Raw genomic sequence first — 25,697 nt, forward strand, 5'->3', positions numbered from 1 at the left:
CGGAGGGACCCGACGTCCCAGCAAAGTGAGCACAACCGAGAAGTTCAGAACAGCAGACAGAGCACACTGAAGGCTGAATTATGGTTCCGCGTTACACCAACGCAGAATGGTGCGCGTCGCCGTGTACCCTACGCCGTAGGCTACGCCGTACCCTAAGGCATAGCTGTGGCTCCAGAGCCTGCACGGCACCGCAGCCCACCGCCACCCGCACTGGCGCTCTCCGACCTCGCTGGGATGGAGACACCTCCATCCCCACGGGGTCCCTGGCAGACCCCCAGTAGCGGACAACCTGCGCCGCAGAATCGCACTTTGGCTTTCTTTTTTTAGCCTTTTTAGCAGGGCGAGCCGTTACATTCAACGTGATGAGTGCGCGCATGGGGCAGAGGGGGGCGTGGGCGGGACTTAAAATGAAGGCATCTGATTGGTTCTTTCCCCCCTGCCAATCCTCTGGTCCTCTGACCAATCCGTGCCATTCGGTGCGCAAAAAACAGATTGGTCAGAGTTTTTACAGGATTAAAGCTGTCAGAGAGGTCAGATTTTTTTCTTTCGTTTTTCTGAACACATTATTCACTGGCTACTCTCAGGATGGAAGGACCATTTCACCCAGTATAACAATAAATGTTTTTGAATACGATTACAGCCTATACCTTTAAGGCAGAGAGAGCACTTCCAACCACCTTCACTATATAACATTTGCTTGAAAATGTCTTGATAAATGGCTCAGGTAAGAAACTAATAAATACCGTGTACCTGTCTGCAGATATCAGCCAAACTGGAACTGAATTGATACTCTTCTGATTGAACAGCAATTATGCCATTGCGATTCTCCATCGCAGTGAGATGGGTCAGATACTTCTAGCCTACTGCCAGGTGTAAATGCGGTAAAGGTTTTGAGCCTTTTAAGAGTTACATGATAAATTGTCATATGGATATTTCCAGCTATCAATGGAGCCAAATAAAGGTAAATGATCTGCGTGAGGCACAGAAACCATGCGGAGAGACATTGGATAACAAAATAACACAAAATCTTTCACTTTTATAATCGATAATAGTTGCATTGTATCCAGACTGAATAAAGCAGCAGGTGTGTTTTAAGTGACAGATGTGCCGTGACAGTTTTACGTCTTTAATCTGCATGGATATCACTTCTTCCAGGCAAAGCACCATAATAACTCTTATTACAGCCTCTTTAAGGAACTCTGTGGGGGTGAAACTAAGTTGTTTTTCAATGTGACACTTTTGGCATCTTTGCAGTGAGAAAACAGAAATAACACCTTTAAACAATTCTGTTTTAAGTAATACTGAAACATTGGAGACCATTTTAATCATGAGACAATGATCCTCTTTGTAAATATGAAATGCAGAAATTAGCATTTTGTACGTGCAGCTGAATTTTCCTCTGTTGGAAAGAAAGCGGATGATGATTACGCAGTTTGGGCTTTAATGTGTATGTGTGTATATATGTATATGTATGTATGTATGTATGTATGTACGTATGTATGTACGTATAGTCACATATAACAATAACAGGGAAAAACATTTTTTATGTATGAGAAGACTCTTGGGGGCAAATGGGGACAGACAACGTTTTAATGAAAAGAAATAAAACCCAGCACTCAGATACATATAGGACATCGTGGTACATGCAAAACATGTATATGTGTGTAGGTATATCTCAGAGATGTATCTATTTTGCATTAATATACAGTAGTTTCCCTTCTTGCTGAAAGGTTCACATTTTTCCCCCCATTTCCCTTGTGAAAACACCTCCTACTTGAGTAAACATTTTTGAGTTTTAGCTTCCAGTGTTGCATCAGTTTGAAGTACCGGTATACTTTTTCATTTCATTTAAAGTGGGATGGGAAACCCCCCCCCCACAATTGAATAGCCCCTTGAAGGACTCAACCTAAAGGAGCCACTCTGTAAGTGTCAATACGACTCCTACTGAGCTTCTTTAGGTCAGTCAGCAGGAGCTATCACTCAGTTTCACTGATTATTATTAATAATCTATCAATTTAGCTGTCAGCAGTGGACTCAAATCCCTGAGTTGAATGCACCAAATAACTAATATTACTGCATTATACATTTTTTTCTTCCTTTTTCTGTAGAGAAAGCATCACATCAATGATAACTCTTACTGTAGAAATATTGAATAACAGCCCAAAACCTTGAACAAAAAGCAAAAAAAAAGAAAAGCGGTACTATGGACAATTTCACAAACTGCGACATGATCCCATGGCTTCCTTGAAAGCAGGCAAGATTAACTAACATAAAACACAAATGGCACTTAATTTGGATGTCTCTGTAATATTGTGCATGTTTGATTTCTGTAGTTACTTTATAAAAATCAATACAACATTAGATGTCTAAAATATCAACTTCCATTAAAAGTAAATTGAAGTGTTTTAACTGCTTTTACATTCAGATCTCCAAGATTGGTATTTTCAGGGTATCTGAAAAATGTATTTTCTTTTAGATTTGGACATGTTTTCTATATATTCATAGTTGCCAATGGCATATGCATTAAAAACGCCCTTTTTGCTTATTAGTCTGCTCCTTTTTGTGTCTGTTCTTTGACAAAAATGCCATCCTTCTCCTGTGCTTTTTTTTTTTTTTTACAATTCCAGGAATTGTAACTATTTAACCAAATGCAAAAGTGTCATACATGCTGGATTCCTTACAAATCAACTGAAATATTGCAAGCCTTTTAATATTTTAATATTGCTGATCATGGCTTACAGCTTAAGAAAACTCAAATATCCTATCTAAAAAAATTAGAATATTCTGGGAATCTGGAATCTTAATCTTATAATAAAAAGCTTGCAATATTTCAGTGGATTTGTAATGAATCCAGAATGTATGACACTTTTGTTTTTTTAATTGCATTACAGAAAATAAAGAACTTTATCACAATATTCTAATTTTCTGAGTCCTGTATGTATATTATATATATATATATATATATATATATATATATATATATATATATATATATATATATATATATATATATATATATATATATATATATATATATATATATATATATATATATATATATGTATTGTGGTATACATACATACATATATACAAAATGTGAGAAGAGGAAGTCATCTGACACTGAATCCAGGTCATCCATGTGTGGGTGTGGGGGGGCTTTAAGGTTATGTTCCACTTTACTCTCACAGTGAGAAGTTGTACAGGTGAGTGCAGGTGTTAAACTCTTTATGAGCCCCTCTCCTGTAAAAGATTTGTTGATGGAACAGTTTCAGTAAAAGAAGACAGCAACATGTTCTCCAAAACCAACATTCAAATTCAATCACAGCAGTACTTAAAACAACAAAACACTGCTCATGTTACAGCATCTTAAACAGCTCACATTCTTTTCTTTATTAATTGCTTCTAAATTGTTCTAAAATACCTGTGAATTATCCACGTGATTGTCTCCATTACAGGCTATTAAAAAGGAGTACTACCTCTCATATGATACTACTCATATGAAACACAATAATGAAATCTTAATTTTACTTATTGTACAAGCATTCTCACTCATGGTGAGTCCACACCGACAATAAAACTGTCAAACCGTTAGGAACAATAAAATGAACAGTATCATTTTTTTGCCTATTGCTATTTGGGGTCTGCTAGAGCCGATCCCTCCTCCTTTACCCCTGGCTATCCATGTAATTACTTTTGTGTTGTTTTTAAAAAAATACTTTTTTTACTAGAAAGTTGCTAGACAGGGAACTTGGGTAGAGAAACGGGGAAAGACATGCAGTAAAGAGCAACAGGCTGGGATTCTGACCTGCGCCGCCTGCACAAGGGTGATAGCTTCGGTATATGGTGTGCCCGCTCAACCTCCTAAGCTAACCCCCACCCCCTCTTTTTTTTTAACCACCTTTATCTTCCAGTCAAAGAATGCTGGAACACCCTCAATGGTTTACCTCCCTTTTTTTTGGGTTCTTGCAACAACCAGCACCAGACATCTCAGTACTGTTGGGACCATCTTTTATCTGCTTAATGACCATTCAGGTGTCATCTTGAATCATAGTGAAGATGTATTAAGGTTCATGAGGCTGGGTGAAAAAGAGCAACACGCGCAGTGATTCTCTTCTGTCTGATCCGTGTGCATTTCCTTCTTTCTTTAAACTTCCACACATAGTGAGAAAAGTCATCGAAATGTATGAAAACAATGTATATTTTGAAAGGATTTGCATGTTTCCAACAGTGCATACTAAAAATATCTGAAATATTTTTTTTTTTTTTAATGCCACGAGCTTCAAACAGCTGTTGATCAACCATCAACAGCTGATGGGCAAAAGCTTCTTTTTTTTCCCTTATTTTTTGTAAGAAATGGATGCTGTGCCCTCCAGATCAAAGATGAAAAAGACCAGCCAGACAATAGGAACAAGGCCAAAAGCAAGTTGTTGTGATGATATAGGGTTGCATCAGTGCCCTTGGCTAAGATCAATTACAAGAAGTGGCACATTCTCCAGGTACTCAGAAGCATGATGGAGTCTTGGAAACTGTTGCCATTCTCTGCTTTACAGTAAAAGTTTAGGCAAAGCTATGCCTGAGGTACAAGTACATTTTAATTTAGCAGAGTTTTGGCCCAAAGCAAAAACCACCACCTGCATTTATCTTAACAAAATGGTAGGAGCTTCCCCCTGTAAAAGCACTGCAGTGATTTACAAGTTTCCGCTGCAAACAAGTTATTTTTCCCTGAGTGACTCAATGAGTAGATTTCAGTCTTTTATTGGCAGTGACATGTTCATTAGCTGCTAAACAACACTGTTCATGAGTTTCCTTTCAATAAAAAAATCTATTTGAAAGCTCTTTGAACAGGCTCCATAGTTGTGTTACTTTGAGTAGGAATGCGTTCCTTTACTGAAATAACACCGCCTCAGTAATCCATACGCCACATAAAATAGAAAAATAGGACATCAGCGTCATTCATCTAAGTTGACATGAAAACAGCAGATGTCTGAAAAGCTCAGGTAATAATAAATTTAAAGATAATGCGTCATACTCTCTAATGTCTTCTGGAAATGATATTTGGCTGAACATTAAAGAAGTAAGTGAAGCAGTTTGATGCCTGTGACCACAGCTTTTAAATCAAGATGGCAAAAGGGAAGTGCTATAATTTAGGTTCTCTTACTGTAGGCCTGTGCGTCTGACACCATGATTATGAGCATACCAGGTACATTCACTGAATACTCACAAGAAATTATAAGCCTCAGTGGTTTATGTGGTGGAAACATTTAGGTGTGCTTATGTATTGTTTGCTCATTGCTAAATTTACATTACCTGTCACTGACAGTTTACGATGTGGAGATGCCACATCTGTTTTTAATGTTGCCCAGCTGCATGCACACATATCATTAATCCACCTGCATGCACAGATTTCTACCGATAATGTTCGTCTTTGCAAAGATTAAACTATGTGTGCATGTGGCTGAGTGTTGTGCATGCATATCAATGTGCAAACTAGTTACCACAGATATCCGCGTCTCCTTTTTTTCCGTAACATAATGGGCTTTGTAAGATAATACCCAAGAGACAACAATGCTTCTAAGCTTGGGAATTGGGAAAGCATCCCAGTTCTCTCTTTGGTTCCTAGCATGAACTATGATTGGAAGAAAGGGGGATAAACATGGATTTACCACCAAATGATATTAATCTCTGTGGCTCTTTTTACCTTATCATGTTGCTGCTTGTCAGTGCTCAGTTTCTAAGCTTTTTTCTCCCAACAATGAGGCTGAGTCTTAAAAGGTTCATCATCCTCTGTTTTCTTTATTGGAGTAAAAAGGGAGGCCTTGGTAGGAGTTACCTGTGTAGCAGCAATAGTAAAATGGTTATTGTTAAGCAACATATATTGTAGCTTTTGTTCTTTTTGTAAATAATAATACAAAATAAAACATTGTTTAATTTGTTGTTTATTCCATTCCATACTTCCATACACAGCAGTTTAACCTCACAAAACAAAAGTTTCATAGTGTACATTTTTACACAGCTTCACTAAGGTACACTAAGCAAGAAAATACTCCACTTTCGTCTATTTCGGAGTAATCTTTTCTAACTCAGTGTTATGTTTTCTTCACATCGACATACCAAATACCAAATTTATATACCTCATAGACAATTCATTTCTTGCAAAACCAGCAAGCAAAGATTATTTTGTAAGATGTCTGTTTTTTTATAGGTCAACACCAGTTTACCGAGAGGTATTGTTAGTATGCCCAAAAATCATGATCACTTTCTATGACATCATAAGGTCCGATCTGAGCTCATTTTATGGAGATACTGTATTTTCCACACTATAAGGCGCACTTAAAATCCATTTTCTCAAAAATCGACACTTATAATGTAGTACGCCTAATCCTCCTCAAAATACGGTACTTATGGACCTGCTTATCAATGGAGGTTTCAGACATTCTGAAATATATTAAATAGTGACATGTCTACCAACAATGAGCTAACTAACAATATCTCGTCTGTCACTCTGAAGGTGTACACCAGTACACCTCCTTGTTCTCATTTGCACATCCAAACATACTTTTACAAATGTGTACACATGAACTGCAAAACATGAAAACATGAAACTTGGGACATCAGTGAAACTGGATGGCAAATCTACATTCATGAGTTTCAAATCCAGAATACCTTCACCCCGTCAAAGTCGAGAATGGGCCAACCCGGGTTTTCCCTTGTCGGCCTCTGGTCTCGCGGGTGGCGGGGTTGCCTCCCCCCCCTCCCCCACTATAGATACACTTCAGGTGGAGCTTTGATAGGATTATTATACACACACACACACACACACACACACACACACACACACACACACACACACACACACACACACACACACACACACACACACACACACACACACACACACACACACACACACACAGCCACACAGACATATACATACACACACACACAGACATATACACTGGCTTGTTCACCTGCATGCCGGATCTGTAGTTTTTGGGGTTAGTTAGCAGTAGCTTAGCTCAGACTGTGATCAGATCTCGAGATTTGGGTCGATTGCTGCTCGTGATCGGCTCCGTGTCGGTTTCGTTTGTTAAAGATTTCCAGTGCTTGACGTGTGCCTCCATGTGTTCTTGCTTCCTGGGTTAGCACTGGATGTCACCCCCCCCCCCCCAAAAAAAAAAACTCACTGGGTTTGTATGTGTATATATATATATATGTATGTGTATGTGTATGTGTATATGTATATATATTAAATATAGTAATAATGCACATATATATGCCTTAGGTTTTTACCGGCATGGTATCAATCTTTAATATGTGCAGACAAGGTAAGAAAAAAAAAAAAGAGAGAGAATGGGCCAACCCAGGAGTAGCAGCAGCCAGCCTTTTTGGATCAACTAGTGTTGGGTAATGTCAGCACCAGCCAATAACACATCGAATACTGAAAAATTAAGCTCTAAAGCAAGGCTTCAGAAAATCTGTTGGTGATGTAGAGGCTTTATGCAGATTTTCTCTTTTTGATGCAGTCTGTGGGTACCATTTTCTTTTTGCAGTAGTTAAGAATTAATACAACGAGCTGGTTACAGCAAGATGGTACGATACCGATACAATATTTACATAAATTATTCACTTTCATGTAATCAAAGACTGTTTAAATATTTGAAAAAGATTACCCATCCCTAGTTCAGACTGAGCATTCATCCAGGTTCAGTGTTTGCTCTCTTTGAGAAATATGTGATTGACAATACTAGAACGCTGTGGAATGTGTTAATTTTAATTTACTTCTTTCACAGCTCAGTGACTTTCATACGTTAGAATTTGGCTGAACTATACAATTTGGGTTTTCTATTATTTATGTCATGCATTCGCATTTTTTATGCAAATTACAGAAAGTGATTTAATATGATTTTTTTCCTCTATTATTTTCTCATTCTGTATATTCAGGAACTGATGTGAGTTAAGGGTTTAAAGAGGCCACAGGAATCCAGCCCTACTAGTCGGCTTGTGACTCGAATCAAATGATGACCTTTTTTTTTTTGCTTATGAATGAATGAATAAAGAAGTTGAACCCATTTTAAACAATAACTTTTAAATGATGTCTTTGGCAGAGGTGTGTAATAGCTCTTCTGGTAATTGCTTTGGTGTGGGAGATGTTACACTGTAGAAGGCAATGAAATAGAAAGCGTAATTCTTTTTTTGTGAGGGATGCACTGTTTATTAGAGATCTATCATGTGAGATGGGCTATTGCACTGTAACTCCTCTATACCTGGGCTTATTTATTATCATAGCTTGATGCTTCTAGAAAGCCTGTAATAGAACAGATAAAAAGGACAATTATACTTGGAGCTGCTTCAGCTTGTATTGATAAGGACATTTGCGACTGAAACATAAAATGTCTAGCCTTCATTTCACATGACAGGTTGTAGTTCATCATGGTATCCCACTTTCTCAGGCAGCTTTCTTATGCATCCAATTAGGATGCATCAGGCAGAAAAGCAAAGCTGAGATTTTTAACAAACCCTTGAGCATGTTATTCATCCAGTCAGTGTTTTCTTTGAGTGCCGTCTTTCATTCATTGGTCAACCTCCACCTTCATTGTTTGTCAGTGGCTTAATGACCACCATTGTCACACCACAATTTGTACTGATTTGAGTCAATATTTTCAATTTTTACAAAGTCTGTCTGTGAGAAAAGCCTTCATCTTACCAAAGAAGTCACAGGATTGGAAAATATTCAAATTCAGATGCAACGTGTGCTTCATTCCAACGTTCTGTAACCAAAACAGAGAAGGCAAACAGTACGTAGAGCTGAAACAGTAACGGCAGAGTTGAAAGCTAACATTTTCAATGTTGAAGTCCAAGTTTTCAAGTGCTTTTGATGATAAAATTGATATTGTGTCCATAAGGTATTTATTAGGTTCATGCTGTGAAAGGATCATGCAAACATTTGTCTTGTGCTCTGAAGGTGTGGTACAGTTAACACATGTCCTTACTCAATCTTGTCCTGCACTCTTTGTTGAATTAGAAATGATGCCTCCCTCTTTGAATCGACAGAATTTTAAATTCTCTCAGATTTATATGAACTTAAAAGCCTGTATTTTCTTTGAACAGCATCTTACCTCAGAACTCTAAAGTCAGTGAGTATATTCTTGGCCTTTTATCTGCCATATTCTTGCATGGCGGTATCATCAGGTAGTAATATGATTTGACAGAACGGTTCCAGCTGTATGACTTTCTCATTTTTTTCCCTCCTACTTGCATATGTAGAAGTTCATATTGCATTACAATAATTACAATGCCAGATAAGCAGAGATAACCCTAATGGAGATCATCAAACTGAGGTAGTTTCTTCCAGCTCCTGGATGGTCAATCTGCCCATAAAATTGCACAGGACCTTCCGCTGGTGACTCAGTAGGGGGACGTGCCAAATACTGGCCATCCAATCCAGATGCAAAAGAGCTGTGTATCTTTCCTTCCTTCTGTCTTTCCCCTAACTGGTTACTCTAGCTGTTGACTAAAAAAGAAAAACATGTTCTAAAAAACATGAACTAACAAAACTACTAGATGAGACAAGACTTTAAAAAAGACTTGATGGTAGTATATGCCGATAAAAAAAAATTGAGATTGAAAGGAAAACGGGCTCAGATGTATAAATAAAAATAGACGGAATAAGCTCTGAGCATCTGCTTTTCTTCAGTGACAGGAAAAAGCATCCAGAACCAGAAGAAGGCACAATCAGGCTGTGCTCGTAGGATTTCACTCATTGTAGTCAGAGTTGTAACAATGAAATAAAAGGAATAACAAAAAACAAAACAAACAAACAAAAAAATTTGATGGGTTTTATCGTGTTATTGCTGCCCAGGGAGGCGGGAGAGGAAACTTCAAATTGACAGTCGTCTGTGCCTTGCATAGATTACCTTACCCTTCATCGAAACAAATATCTGTAAAAAAGATTTTGTCATCGGTCTTATCCTCAGTCCATCTTTAGTCTGGATGGCCTTTCCAGTCTCTGGTAGAGAAGATAAAAGGTCATACTTCCCAGAGCGTGTAAATCCATCACTTTTTTTTTTAGGCACAGGCGCGTGTGTGTGTGTGTGTGTGTGTGTGTGTGTGTGTGTGTGTGTGTGTGTGTGTGTGTGTGTGTGTGTGTGTGTAGTTTGTCTAGTGAAATGGTATTATACACAATCTCTGAATGTGTAATTCTTCTGGGAAAAAAGGAAAAAAAAAAGGCCTTGCATGTTGTTCTTATGGTTTCTGCCCTAACATATGTCCATGCTCTGCGTCCACTACACGTACTTAGAAGGAATTATCTGACATAGTGTTCTTTAGATTAAGTTTCAGTCATGGATTCTCAGCTTTGGATGTGCTCATGTTTATGTGCCTGCAGTCGGAAGGTTTTGATGTCCATAATGTCAATCTCATTAGCACATAGCCTATGTACTCGTCATCATCCTTTTAATATACTGCTACGTTTTGCTGTCAAAATAATCCTCAGAGTATTGTGGAGACATTTTGTACAATACTAGTGGTCGTATAATGATGCACTGATACACCTCAGCCAGACTCTGAGACCTGTTTATGTGGCATGTGTGTGCGTGTGGGTGTATCAGTGGGATAAACAGTATGATCCTTTCCAACATGGTGTGCTCTTCTGCCACGCATGTCTAAACTTGCATCCTAACTAAATGAGCTGAAACCAGGATCTTATTAGGGAGGCAAACAAGTCACCAAGTCTGTCTGCATATCTATCTCCATGTCTGCATCACTCGCCACAACAGGTGGCTAATCTCATCCCAACTATTGGGAAATATAATATGATTTTCTGTTCTTTCATTTTTCCAGCAATGGAGAGAAGTAAGTAGGGAGTAGTGTTGTGATGGTTCATTCTGGTCATGTTTCTACATCTAAGAGGTGGAAGTGGCAAAAGTGAGGAGGAGGGTCTGATCAAAAGGAGACGACTGGAATTTGTGGGGAAATGACAAAGGAGAGCGCGCAGTAAATGTCACCTCATATAGCAGGCTGGTATTTCTTCTGCAGGTCAACAGAGGAGTGTTTTAAACCATCTTTGTAAACATTCCTGTCTATGATAAGATTGTTCATGCTGACTCTGTTGCAAAATTCAGAGTATAAGGTGCTACTGCTATACGATGCAAGTCGTTGACATACTGTTAAAACCCTTTGATATTTCTTGGCGTAAATTAAGCAAGATGGCTGTGCTGTAGTTTTATTGGTATCATTTTGTTCTGCAAAGCAATTAAAAATCCACCTATATCCACACCTTTTCAATTAATACATAAAAAAGTGTTTGGAACATATTCTGAATATCAAAAAAGTGTTCAAACACAGTAGGGTTATAATCTCCCAATCCACTGGTCGATTTATTAAATCGATGCGGCCTGGCTTGACTAAAATTCTGATTGCTCCATTCTTCAATTTAATTTAATTTAATTTCATCAGGGGGGAAGTTCTAAAGGGGATGTTTTCAGAGCACATCTCTTTCACAGGTCTATTTATCTTTGGACACCCCCTTGTTTTTGCTATTTTGGATTAGCCCAACCGACTGACTAGAGACGGATAGGTTGTAAAGTAGAAGGCCAAGGTCTGGTGATTTGTTGAACTCTGTCATGTCAAAGATATCTGCAGTATAGCAGAATTTCACAAAAATAGAAATATGAAAAAAAAAGTTGAATGCAAACTTTGTAAGCAACAGTTTGGATATCACAGCTACACATCAAACATGGCCTATCACCTGAAAAACGGTAAGCCAAAAGCCTTAAAGTCCAATGTTTGACAGAAATTCCTCCTGATTATTCTTGAAGTTGTGAAAGACCAAGCCAAGCATTTTAAGAAGTTTATAAAGATTAAGTATATTGGAGAAAAAAGTCACATTATCACAGATGTATGCAGCGAGCTGCTCAGATGGCACCCATAAATGCATTAAATGTATTTGAGTCATGTTAAAGGGGACCTATTATGAAAAACACGTTTTCTCTTGCTTTAACATATATAAAGTGGTCTCCCCTCAGCCTGCCAACTCAGAGAAGGAGGAAAGCAACCAAATTCTGCAGTGTCTGTACAGCCGCCCGGATGACTCGTCCAGTCTGATGTGGCGCGATTTACATTGGTTGGCCTCCGATGCGTGAAACCACGCCCACAACTAACTCCGCCGGCCGGAGCTTCCGCCATTTTTTCATAGCGGTTTATCGCGTCATTCAGGCAGCCAATCAGCACAGAGCCTCATTATCATAGCCCCGCCCACTCAGAATCCTGCATAGATAATGGAGTTAGAGAATGGGAAGATAAAGACATGGCTCAGAGGCTGAATTTCTAATTTATTTAGCAAAAACAATCAAAAGCTTGTTTTTAAAAGGCATTCAAGGCCTGTTAAAATAGGTATAAGATGCCATAATAAGTCCCCTTTAAGTCTATTTCCCACTAAGAGTGTGTCCAGAAACCGGTTTTAAGATCATCCTGATCCATGCACTTTTTTTGGTGGTTACACGTCCACTCGACTTGTCCATCCTGTGGCATGTGAGGGGAAAACATTGTAATCTGGTCACTTGAACTATGCAGTGCAATTTGACAAAAAGTGTCCTCGAGCATCTTTGTATTCTTCACTTTGTATAAAAGTATCTTAGAACTGAATGTTAATTAAAATAGAAATGCAGTGCAGTATCTCTGTAAATGACACCAATATTCTGTTTCATGTACACGGCAGCAGCGCTCCCACTGACTGGCTACGTAAAGCAGAAAACACTTAGAAATCTCTTACTTGCTTTTAAAATAGATTTTATGCCAAGGAGAAGCTTTTGTAGTGTTGCCAAGATAGCACCAAGGGGAGGCTTAAGAGGCTAGGCGGAAGAAAAGTAAACATACGTGTTGTAAACAAAATTGCAAGACAGTGTACTGGTTCATTTCTCTTCAGCAGCGACATTAACACCTGTCTTTAAATTCAAACAATTACACTGTAAATGTAGCTCCTTTACAGTTTATTCCTTATAGTTCATAAATGTGTTGAACAAAAAAGCCATATATGCACACCCAAGGAGCTTTAGAAGCAGAAGTCAGGACTTAAATATAGTGACCTGAATAACAGTGGATGATGTTAAATTCTTCATGCAACTGCTTTTTCATTATATCCAGAACATCATAAGGATTCAACATCAAAAAAGCTTCTAAAACTTACCCTGCAAATTGGCATACCAACTGTTGGCTCTTGCCTTGGTTATTCTTTGAAGCCCAGATGTTTGCCATGCATATTTTTTTTCTGCCCCCCCCCCTTTTCCTCTTTAAAAAAAGAAGAAATATTGCTGTTTGAATGTAAATACATCGAAATATGTGAAGAGAAGTGAGTAAGTCTTTAGTTACTCCCCCCTCCCCCCACCACATCTCTTGCATGTTTCCTGTGTCTTGTGCCCTGGCAGTGGGAACCTTTATGAATCATTGGTTGTTAATGGGACATTGACTATTCCAGTCACAGCAGTAGTGAAGGAAGGGGGCAGCTGGGAGTCCCAGTGAGACCCAGACCTGTGGCAGATCCATTATTCATGGTTCACCATGGGCTTGTAGTGAACACTGACACCCGACCTTCCTAAATCAAACAAGGCCAGTAAGTGTAATGCCTCCTGGGAAATGTGAGGTCCCGGTAAAGGTGGGGGTGACGCGGTTGGTGAGGAGTAGGGGTACGGCTGAGCCCTTATTACTCTACTCTGCTTAGTCCACTGGGTAAAATAAGAACACAAAAACACTGGTAGAAATGTTACATTTATCGCTTTTATTTCACTGTGGTGGTTTTGCTTTCATTTACAAATGTGTAAAGTGGATGTTTACAGTGAATGTTTAAAGTTTATTCAAATCAGGGATCTACAGCCTTGTCTTAATGTGAATTAGTGTTCCAAAAATTAAGGTAGCTGTCATTTTTGAGTTTGACAACAGTTAAGACTGTCGATATAGAAACTTAATTTGCACCAAGATACCTTGTATTTGGCGGCTCTGTGACCAGAGGTGTCAAAAGTATTCACATTCATTACTCGGGTAGAAGTATAGATACTAGAGTTTAAAAATACTCCTGTAGAAGTTGAAGTATCAACTCAAGTTTTTTACTCAAGTAAAAGTATAAAATTACTGGTTTCAAAACTACTTAAAGTATAAAAGTAAAAGTAATGTAAGGGGGAAAAAAGCCATTAAGGACAAAAGCCATTGAAAATGAATGCATCTTAGTATAATGCAAATATATTAAAGAACCATATATGTGTACTATTGAGCATTAACATGTGTTTCAGAGAGCAGAAGATATGATGACTAGTTGCCTATAAGTATTGTAATGGTGCAAAAAGTCAAACTTCAGAGGCATGTTATCATTTATCCTAACCTTTATTGGAATGTACATCCAAGTTTAGTTGCAGGAATCTGAGGGAACGGATGTAAGAACAAAACTGGACAAGAACATCTGAAACAACCACAACCAAATTCACTCTATCCGGATGGAGCAATTTAACTGGATAGTTTTTTTTTTAAGGCCGAAATGAAATAGAGTAACGAGGCTGTTTTTAAAATGTAAGGAGTAAAAAGTACAGATAATTGCGTGAAAATGTAAGGAGTAAAAGTAAAAAGTTGTCTGAAAAATAATTACTCCAGTGAAGTATAGATAACCAAACTTTCTACTTAAGTAAGGTAACAAAGTATTTGTACTTCGTTACTTGACACCTCTGTCCGTGACACTGTTGCCGTTACCATCTGTGGTCGGGCTACACACACACGCGCAGAAGTTTATGTGTGATGAATGGGGACGGGATCGAAATACCGAGAGACAGGAGATCACGGAAAATTCAAACTGAAATACCAAAGATTGTGATCAAGTCTCACATTAATTGTCCGGTTTGGATCCCGAATCATTGGTATGTGTGACTTAACGCATTCAGCTTGTTAATGCACTGTAGATTTGAAGTTGGTATCCTATCTAATATTTCATGAAATAGTTTGATATTAATGTTAAGCTCCTTCAAACAGAAAGTAAAAACAATAAAACCTTTAATTATCTTGGAGTGTTCCAGACGAAGAGTATAAATGAGTCTGAAAATGGCCTGGAAAAAAGGTAGCCAGTTCATATATTCAAGACAGAATCAAGATAGAGCAAACAAAAACATACACAGCATGTCTGGGAGAAAATAGAAGAATTATCTCCCAAGATGAGAGTCTACAAAAAGATTGACATGTGCTGTCGGAAGGGTCAGTGGTCTGGAAGATGTCGAAAAAAGTGTCAAAAAAACAAACACAGTATTTTTACCTTTTTTCTAAAATGAATTCATGAATTTCCCATCTATTTAATGACTTCTTTACAAATTTCAATGACTGTAAAATACATGGGAGGACAAGGGGAACACACTAAAAGGAGAGTTGGGTGCATTGAAATAGGAGGAAGTAGGAGAGAAAGAAGACAAAGGACAGATGAGGACTGATGAAAAGAAGAGAGTAAATCAAGGAGAAAACTGAGACAGATTATGAGAAAAGGATAGAAAATAGACAAACAAATAAGAGCAGAGAAGATGAGAATAAAGGAGAATGTATCAAACCACCTTCGCCTGTCTAAAAAGTAGAAGTGTAGGTTTTTGGGAGGAGGTGACAAGAACCTTCATATGCGTGCCAGGATTTATGACCTGATGGATGAGACCCACATCTAGAAAGATGTAGAGTCTGAAACGACCCATAGGGCCAAGGGGCATGCTGGCACCAAAGGTAGCTTATCAAATTCCCTTTGCACACAGTTGGCTAGCGCCACGACTAGTCAGAGCAAGGACAAGGTGACATATTCAGAGTGACAAACAACGAGTCCACCGAAGAGTGTGTTAGAGGAGTAAATTAAACATTTGTCGTAGCCTGTTGACAAACAGTAAATACATTAACCTTGCAAAAGAATGATTTGAGTGCTGTCTTCTGTTTAATTTTCTAAGAAAGTCAGAATCTATAACTGTAGATGCCGAAGCCAATTTGAATGGTCGTTAATCCTCATCTGCATCCATCTACACATTACATCCAGATCATGTCGCCACTCCATCGTCGTCGTGTTAAATCCGCCTGGAGTCTCGCTCTGCAAAGATGGACTGATTTGATTGGCTATTCAAAAGTATTTGGCATATTTAATGAGCTCCAACGGATGGTCGCTGGACATACTTATACCAATATACATTTGTTAGTTGTATGCAGAGCTGGGTAGAGTAGCCAAAAATTGTACTCAAGTAAAAGTACTGTTACTTCAGAATAATATGACTCAAGTAGAAGTAAAAAGTAGTCATCCAAATAATTACTTGAGTAAAAGTAAAAAAGTACTTGGTGAAAAAACTACTCAAGTACTGAGTAAGTGTTGAGTAACGTCTGATTTATTTTTTTAACACAACCATTCAAACAGACAAAAGTACAAAATAATCATCTTCAGGCACATTAAATCAATAAAATAATAAAATGTATTAAAATTAATAAAAAATAGCTTAAATTAAAATAATCTTAAAGTAAATTCAAGTACTTTAATAAATAATAAAATAAATAAAATAACAGAATAAAAAAATAAATTAAGCACAAGTAGCACAAAATGTCAAGCCTTTGTACTTTTCTTTTTTAACCAGGCAGAACTAGAACAAGCCCATGAACTCATAGAAACTCTGTGTGTGTGTGTTTAAGTCTGTGTAAATGTGACAAAACATGCAAAAACAAACATTTTTCCCAAAGAATCACCCAGTGATGTCATGAGATTGACGCGTACGCGGATAAAAGGGATAAAAGAAAAGTAACAGTTCAACGTAGCCTAATGTAGCGGAGTAAGAGTAACAGTTTCTTCTTCACAAATCTACTCAAGTAAAAGTAAAAAGTATAGTGATTCAAAACTACTCCTAAAAGTACAACATTTCCCAAAACTTACTCAAGTAAATGTAACGGAGTAAATGTAACTCGTTACTACCCAACTCTGGTTGTATGTCTAGATTTCTAAGCTACAGAATTGAGCTTTACCCAGCAGTTCGTTCAGTTCACTCCTTTCACTGAATCGTGCTTATAATCAGTGCTTATAATGTTATGACTGATCAGTGTATATCAGGCTTCCCAGGGCTGACCTTTACCAGTGTTTACCTAAATACTCCTAATTAACCTGTCTCTTTCAGAACTCATGCTGATGCTTGGTGAAGAGTCTCTCTCTTCAGTCTTCAAAGAACTGGTTAGCCTTTTACCATGACTTGTTGGCAGGGAGCAACAGGAAATAGCAGGGGACTACTCCACGGCTGCATGGTGCCAGTTATCTCTCTGTGGCCTCAAGTGGTGCACGAGCTGCACCAATTGTAAATAGTGACAGGAAGATGTAATTCTGCAGTACTCAAAGATCAACCAATCTCCAATCTCCTTACACAGAGTATATGAGAGGAGAGTGGAGGGGAAGATGCGAGTAGTCACCCACGTCCCGGTCAGGGGACTCATTTCCTTCTAATCATTCAGTCTGCATTTACTTTAATTACTTTGATCTACAACTGTACTGCTTCGTAAAGCAGTAAAAGCACTTGGTTAAGGTTTGGTATTAAGAGTGCTTGGGGAAATTAAAATTGGGGTATTATGAACTCATACTTAATCTGTGGTTGAGAGCTGTATGAAGTGACTACTATATCAGTATATCCGACAAAACAGTGCTTCTTTTTTGGCCTGTTTGAAACGGGAAATATGTGACTCATAGCCATTCAGATCTGCAAAGCTCTGTGACATCACAGATCCAGCTCTGAGTACAATTATACCACCCAACTTCACATCATGCATTCTGTTCTGATACACTGATGTGGGTACCACAGACACTCCTTTCAAAAGATGCACACCCTGCAGAGGAAAGGGGTGGAGTCAGGTACAATAGCTGACTAAAACCCCTAAAATTGGCAGCTATAAAAACTGTGAAGAAACAATGGAGATTTATTTTAGTATTCTGAATGTATCATGTTACAAACATTTCTCGAAGTCCTCAGGAAATTGTATCAACTTTTGAAAAAAATGCATAATATATCTGTATTAAAGCAGCACAATGTAACTGTCAGCTTTTGTTGAGTTTGGCGGCTCCTTTGGACAAAAGCGGTAGTGCTTTACCAGAAAGAACACTACATTTCCCATGAGCACCAGCGCGTACTGCCGGAAAACTCCTGTCCCTGTCACGTGCGTTTTGATAGTGAATGAACGGGACGGACTTTCAAAGCTACTTTTCTGTTTTCAGTGGTCGTTTGCAGGATGGATAGCGAAGAGGTAATTTTATCTATTTTTGGCTAAACAATATAATATGACGATGTTGAAAATCATTAAGTTCAACTTGGTTTTATGCCGTAAAGCAGTCAAAGCCGTAAAAATGTGTAGTTTTTTAGTGTGGAAGGGTTCCTACCATGCTCCTCAAAGTTACATACAGTAGTGCCAGTGAAGGCGATACAGACTCAGACCATGACAGAGGTGTCATTAAACCTGTTGTAAGTTGATGTACCATCACAATGACTCTGGAAATATGATATTAAGGTGGAAAAGTTACATAGTGCTGCTTTAAGAAAAAAACATTATCATTTGGTGTTGAAATACAGAATGAAATACATTTTATTGTGAGATGGATTGCCAAAAGTTACTATTAATTGCGCAGAAAACCATGCGTGTCCAAAAATGGTGCTTTGAGAAACCCGAAATATCATCATCATCTGATAAGTCTGTTCTTTACAGTTGGTATCCAGGCTTGGGCCAGACTGGCGAAAACAGCTAATAAAGCTCAGCACTAAATGAGCATCAAGAGGCTGCTTTCTATGCCTACAATCAATTAAGTTTAAATCATACAAAGTCTTTGATACCTTTCATGAGGATTTGACACTAAATCATACTTGAAGAATTATTCTTTTGAACATGTATCACATTAAATATCCATGTGCATATTTAATGTTCTAAAAAAGATATGCACAATATTCATATTTGGTAAAAAGGCTCACGAGTTTGATGAAAGAGTGAGTTGTAAATCACTAGAGAAGTCATCTTCTCTGAATTAATCCTCTGCTCTTAATGTTTATGAACTAAAAGAAAAAAAATGTGGAAACATTTAAGAATTTATTGCTTTGTTTGTGCTTGTTTGGTTGTTCTCCAGCAATTATATAAAATCTGTGGAATATATATATATATATATATATATATATATATATATATATATATATATATATATATATATATATACACAGTATACACACACACACACACACACACACACACACACACACACACACACACACGCACACACACACAAAAAGGCACTAATGAAACTAATGAATCGAGTTCCTTTACTCATTTCTTGTAGACAAAAAGCCCCTGAAGTCTTTTCTAATTATTCATAGAGATGAATGTTGAGTTCTTGGGTTGCATGTTTATCTCCTTCGCTCAACACATCCCATGGGCAGCCATTTTCCTGTTCTAAATGCAAAATGTAATCTGAATCATTTTCTTTGATCCTGTAAGCAGTCCTAATCTAAAGATTTCTCAAATTTACTAATTAGAGAATAAAGTTGTTGACACATAACCGGATACTGCAATCAGTCAAGAAAACATAGATGGTAATCAAAAATTAACAGTGTGCTTGTTTTTACAGTTTGTTTATGCTGTATATTTGCAAGGCAGAGTTGTTGCACCCCAACTTTACTTTTTTTCAGTCAGTAGTATTGAATTGAATTGAATATACTTTATTTATCCCGGGAAATTCTTTAATACTTGTTTCATCCAGTGTTCAGTGTCACTTTGAAGTTATTACTGCATTAGCTATGTTAGTCCTAATAAATATTTCATATGTTGTTGACCATGCAGCAGTGTTGAGCTTAAACAAGTCACAGGCAAGGAATGTGCCTTTGAATTTAACTTGAAGGGCTTTCATACTCTTTGCAACATCAACTTCAATGCAACAGGCTGTGAAAAACTCTATAAAGACGAATGGCGTACTAGACAAATATAAAAATAATAGAACAGATTCTTTTTTTTAAACACAGATTGTTTCGCATAATAAGGGAAAAATACTTTACAAAGAACCAAGGAACATAATATTCTAGCAATTTCAAGAGCAGACAGATCAAGATATTACAATGGTGGTAGCTAGATCTTTTGTTTATTTTGTCTCCTTTCCTCCCCTTTTTTTAGCTTGCATTACATGCCTTCTCCCTCCATTGCCAGTCCTCAGATTAATGCGTTTGACAAACCACTGAGCAAGAAAGGGCATTAATAGCTACTCAAAGCAGAGAGCTATCATGGGAACCCTTGTTGTGAGAAAATTACGCATCTTCAGACCCACAAGGCGGTATGTAGGGATAACAGAACACTCTACACACTGTTTTCTAAACATTCTCTTGGCCAAGCCTGAAAAGAAAAAGGCGGGGGGAGATTTGGGCTTTAACAAGCAAGACGAGGCAAGGCAAAGGGAAGAGGATGGAGGGTTATTTTCCCTGGATGCAGGGTTGTAGGCTTGCTTCATGATTAGAGCAGCTTACAGTGTCAGACTGACAATAAAACCATGTTCCTTACTTCCAAATACACTATGGATCTAAATCACTGTGCATTCCCACACTGTTTTTGTGTGTATAGTACACAACACTAAACTGTGTGTCAGTGTAGACACAGATATGTTCACACTTACACAAATTTCTTCATGCATCTGTTTCCATTTACAAAAAAACCTACATTTTCAATACTCATGTGATTAATTTTCATAAATTTATGCCTGTTTTTTGTGTTACTCCACAACTGCTCTTGACAAATGACCCCAACGGAGTGCAGTATTTATTGGTGTCTGAAGATGTAGTGTTTTGAATAGCTGTATAACCTTCAGATTGTTTTCTTCTGGTGCTTTCAAATGACACAGACAGTAATGGCTTGAGGTACAAAAAAAAAAGACACATTTAGTTCCGGCCTTTGAACAAAAATAATGATGTAAATAATTTAAAAAATATATTTGCAAATGCATGACACATTCAAGGGAATAGTATGAATAAGTTTATATAATAAGCTCTAGAATAAACCATTCCCTCATTTCCAACCCCCTATTATTTTGTAACTGGATTATACATTTTTAAAGGTTATTGTGTTTTCATTTTTGTAAAGTTTTTGTCAAAAATTTAAGAAAACATGTTTCTTTATAGCCTGTATATTGCACATGTGATGGACAGTAAAGGTAGTTTTTTGTTTTTCTTGAAGCATGTTTTAGTAATAAAGGCTTATTCACAAGCTCATTTATGAGGTCTTCCCTCATAATAATTATGTAGATTTGGAGGACAAAAATGTGCTGTATTTATCTTTAATAGCATTCATGGATATTAAATGGTTTGTCATTACACGATCTGTGTCAGCGATGTTGTCAGTTTTAAAGCAACCACCTGCAAAAGCTGAATTTTCCTCACCCTACTTTTGTACTGTAAGTTCTGCACAAAAAATGTGCCTATTATAATTTGGTATTTAAAAACATAGTGGTATTTATAATGATCAGGAATAAAGCAGTTTATTCAGATTCTACATAATATAATTCATGACCATTGCCCCTTACCGGATGCAGACATAATGTGCACTTTGTGCAGCCATGTAAAAAGTGAAGGTTTGAAGGTCAGTGTCATAAATGATCCTTTCCTGTAGCAGGTCAGGTGGGGAGCATGGGGGTTGGGGGTCTCTCTCTTCCAATCAGATGACAGTAGCGTTGAACCACAGTCCCTGTTAAAGTGCTTGACAATGAACCTCCACATTTCACATGTTATGCTCACCGCTTTGTAATTGTACAGACAATTATCTTAGATAGTGTAGAGTTTACATACAATACTATATTAGCATTGATGGATTATAAAATAATGGGCCTTTCACTTTTTCCTTCTGTTGAGAAAGACTCCGATTGATAAGGACCTAAAAACCACCACAAACTAGATACTGTTTGTGTTTGGCCAACTTGCAGAAGATCATCTGTGTCTTTTTGCAGATCCTAATTTGGCTACACTGTGTGTCATTGCTCTGTGGTTTTTTTGTAATCTTTGAAATTGTTTTTGGCCCCAAAGTTGGTTGTTTTTTGTGCCTTTTTTGTGATCATTCAGTACGTTTACATGCACTGACAGAAAGTCAATTTGTTGCCTTTATCCTACCGATATCGAATTTTTAAAAGCCATGTATACACCTTAGCCAGTAGTCAAACCGAACTGAAGCTCTTGAGATCGAGCTCTTAGTGCCCGATAATGCGGTCTTAATTCGAGTTATTCCGGCATGTATATGCAACCCACGCTTAGCCGACCTAGTGATGGCCCCGGGACTCCCCCATCCAGAAGTGACAACACCGCGAAAACCAGAATATCAACACAGTAGGAAAAGAAGACAAACAACAAAGAAGGAACCGGAAGAACACCAATGCAAAAGTATGTGTGTCGCCAACTAGCATCGCTGAGTCAAACGCACCTCACTCAATAATCGAGTGTCTTCTCCCGCATGTATACATGGATTTCTCGGAAAATCCAGTTTAATCCTTAGCTAGATTGTTGCCAATAGCTTGATTTAGATGTGCATGTAACCGTACTGATTGTCAGTGGTCTACAGAAGCAAAGAGAACGTTTTATCAGTTAGCTTGCCACTCTCCCTCCACAACCCAATAGTCAGGTTAGAAATCTAGGAGTAATACTAGATAGATGGATACTTTATTAATCCAGAAGGAAATTTAAGATGGACTCAGATCTAAACTTTAACAGGCCCCTTAAATAAATACAATCAGCAGCTTTTTACCATTTAAAAAACATTGCCAAAATTAAACTGAATAGTGACCATAAAAAGATAAATTCCTCTGTTTTTCTCCAGCAGGTTAGACTACTGTAACAGCCTGCTCACTGGGCTGTAAGACAGCTGCAGTACCTCCAGAATGCTGTTGCTCGAGTCCTGAACAGAACCAGGAAAAAATGACAATATTAGTCCAGTCCTCAGGTCCCTGCAATGGCTTCCTGTCGGTCAGAGAATAGACATTATGATCACTGATTAGTCGAACACTCTTAAAAGTAATTAATGGGTACATCGACTGCCAAAATAGTCATTAGTTGCAGCTCTAGAGTTCTGTCTCTTGTGGTCATCCAACAGCTTTAATTTACACATCTTCATCCGTGTCTGTTTTACTTCTCTGTCTCACCTTCTTAGACATTTCGGACAGTCTGACATTACACACACTTTAACCAATTTCTTCAGGCGTGGATGTTCCATTTTCCTAAAAACAGTCACTCTATGGACCGACATATCCATTTGAATTTATCATAGTTCTGTGTCATCAAAGTCAAAATGAGTTTCAAATTAAAGCAACAATTGACTTGGGTCCCTTCTGTAAAAGATTCAAAATTAAGTAATGTCTCAGAGCTCTGTATCGTGGAGTGAAACTGACATTTCCTCTGCAGTCCCTCTAGTTTGAAACCTGGCTGCTCTAACTAAGAAGGTTTTCTTGTTAGATTATAGCTAACAGTCAACCTCGGACTTGTCCTTCAACTTTTATAGGCCTGTACAGTATATATCTGTACACCCACCGCTGCTAGTCTGAAACGTGAAAAACACAGGGAAATGCACAACGAGCACACAGCCCTTGGAGATCTGTAAGAGAAAAAAAACAAACAGACACGAGAACAGGCAGAGACATAAGCAGCAACCATTTCAGGTCCCTGAGACTGAATCAAAGCTAGGCTACTGCGATTACCTGTTGCCCAAAACTGCAGAGTGAGTATGTAGGTGAGTGAGCAGATGTGTATGTCTGTGTAGCTGTGTGGGTGTAAAGTCAAAACGATGCTCTACCTGAACTGTAACTATAGTGGAGGAGGGAGGGTGCAACCCCGCTACTCGAGAGACCAGAAGCCGACAAGGAAGAACCCGGAATCCAGGCCACCAGCAACCCCACAGAGGGCGAAAAGGGGGCGGGAGGAAACCCCCCGCCAGCAACGACAGAGGGAAACCCCGGGCGGAGCCCCCATGACCACGGGAGGGAGCAGCCATGGAACCCACGGTGGACCGGGACCCAGCCGAGCACCAGCCACCCGGCATGGGCCGAACATGCGGCCAGGAGGCCCACACCCCCCAGGCCAACGACCCCCACCCGGCGAGAGGCCAGCCTGCCCGGAGAGACAGAGCCACCCCGACCGCCGACGCAGGCAGGTGCCCCCGGCCCCTACGAAAGCGGAGACGGGCCCGGAGAGAGGGAACCCCCCGACAAGGCGACACCCGTGCGGGTCTGACAACAGAGGGCTCCAGACCCAGGCATACAGACATCCATCCATCCATCCATCCATCCATCCATCCATCCATCCCAGTATCTAGTAGTTGTACTCTTAAATTTTCTTCTACATTTGTGTGTGTGTGTGTGTGTGTGTGTGTGTGTGTGTGTGTGTGTGTGTGTGTGTGTGTGTGTGTGTGTGTGTCTGTGCCTGTGTATTTACGTCAAAAGAAAGTAAAGCATCCAAACATAAAGAGCCGAAGCCTCATTTGAACATCTTAGGGCTGTTGACAGGAGTTTAGAAAAATAGCTTTGCTTCAAGTATAAAAAACAACTGAAAACTCCACTTGTGGATATACAAAGCTGATGCATCAAACATACAAATAGGTATTCGTACCAGTACACTCCAACATATGAACCATTGCCACCTCACACTCAAACGCACCCACACATTAATACACACTCCGTCACTGATCTGACAGGTGAGAATGGCTCACAGCTAGGTTAAAGGGGAATCACATTACATAAGTAGGTCACCTCTCATGGGACACATCACTTTTTCAGTGTTGCACTACAGAGAGGCAGAAAACAAAAAAATACCACCACGCAGCCCACCCCACACATACAGGGTAGTCTTATGAATGAATCCAACCTAGTCCTCTTTGTGTTGACAGTTTGTCGCCCTCCTCTATCTGTCTTCGTCTTTCGCAAGTATGTTTTATATTTACTGCTCTTCTCCCCACACAATAGTCCAGCAGCCTCTGAAGTTTACTTTTTGAGAAAACAAAGATTGGGTAAGGTGTTGTTGAAAAGAATGGCATGAAATGATTTAGTAAGGTTCATGCCATGCTTTTCATTGACTGTGTTTGTTATTGGAGGATGCACTTGTCTTGCACAACTACGGAAGGACAACGTTTGAGAAGAAAAAGAGTCTCCATTCTGTGAATGTATTCATGATGACAGAAGAAGACATGAAAAGAAGTTTTTTACTGCAGAGACATTTCTTAATGGTTTAGAAATAAGTCTAAAATGACCTGGAATCTCTGTGTAGAAAGAATATGCTGCACCAAAACTTTTGGCAGGACTTTTTTTTATATTTCGTTTTGTTTTAGTATGTAGATTAAAATCTGTACAGATTCCATCATCATTTGTCATGGCTATTAATGGGGCTCCCTACCCATAGGGAATGAAGGCTGGGATTGTTTACTGCAGATGTTTACATTTTTCCATATTCTAAAACCATTTTTACATATCACATTATATGATGACACAACAACGGTGCAACAAATGCAATTTTCATGGACGAGTCTGAATTTTATAAAAATGCTCTTATCTGCTCTATGCTCTATGTCTGATTTTCCACTACAGAATCCGAACCAACTAATAGATAGTATTCAAAAGTTGAGAGAAAAAGCCATTCAAGGACTAAAATTTATGTTCTTTTTGAAGAATAATCCAGTGATCCAAAGATGGACAA

The 25,697-nt window shown here is 38.5% G+C and overlaps 2 protein-coding genes across 2 annotated transcripts in view; both read left to right on the forward strand.

Moving 5' to 3' along the window:
• The window catches only part of tox2 (TOX high mobility group box family member 2), a 570,456-nt gene extending 546,701 nt beyond the window's left edge, over window positions 1–23,755 (forward strand). Inside the window, exon 11 of the transcript XR_009782963.1 lies at window positions 23,743–23,755. The gene's annotated coding sequence lies outside the window, so the exon portion shown is untranslated. The remainder of the gene's footprint in view (window positions 1–23,742) is intronic.
• The window catches only part of LOC133448345 (cadherin-22-like), a 221,812-nt gene that overhangs the window by 9,245 nt on the left and 186,870 nt on the right, over window positions 1–25,697 (forward strand). The window lies entirely within an intron of this gene.

Source organism: Cololabis saira, chromosome 8 (genome assembly GCF_033807715.1).
Source record: "Cololabis saira isolate AMF1-May2022 chromosome 8, fColSai1.1, whole genome shotgun sequence".
In the NCBI taxonomy this organism is placed as follows: domain Eukaryota; kingdom Metazoa; phylum Chordata; class Actinopteri; order Beloniformes; family Belonidae; genus Cololabis; species Cololabis saira.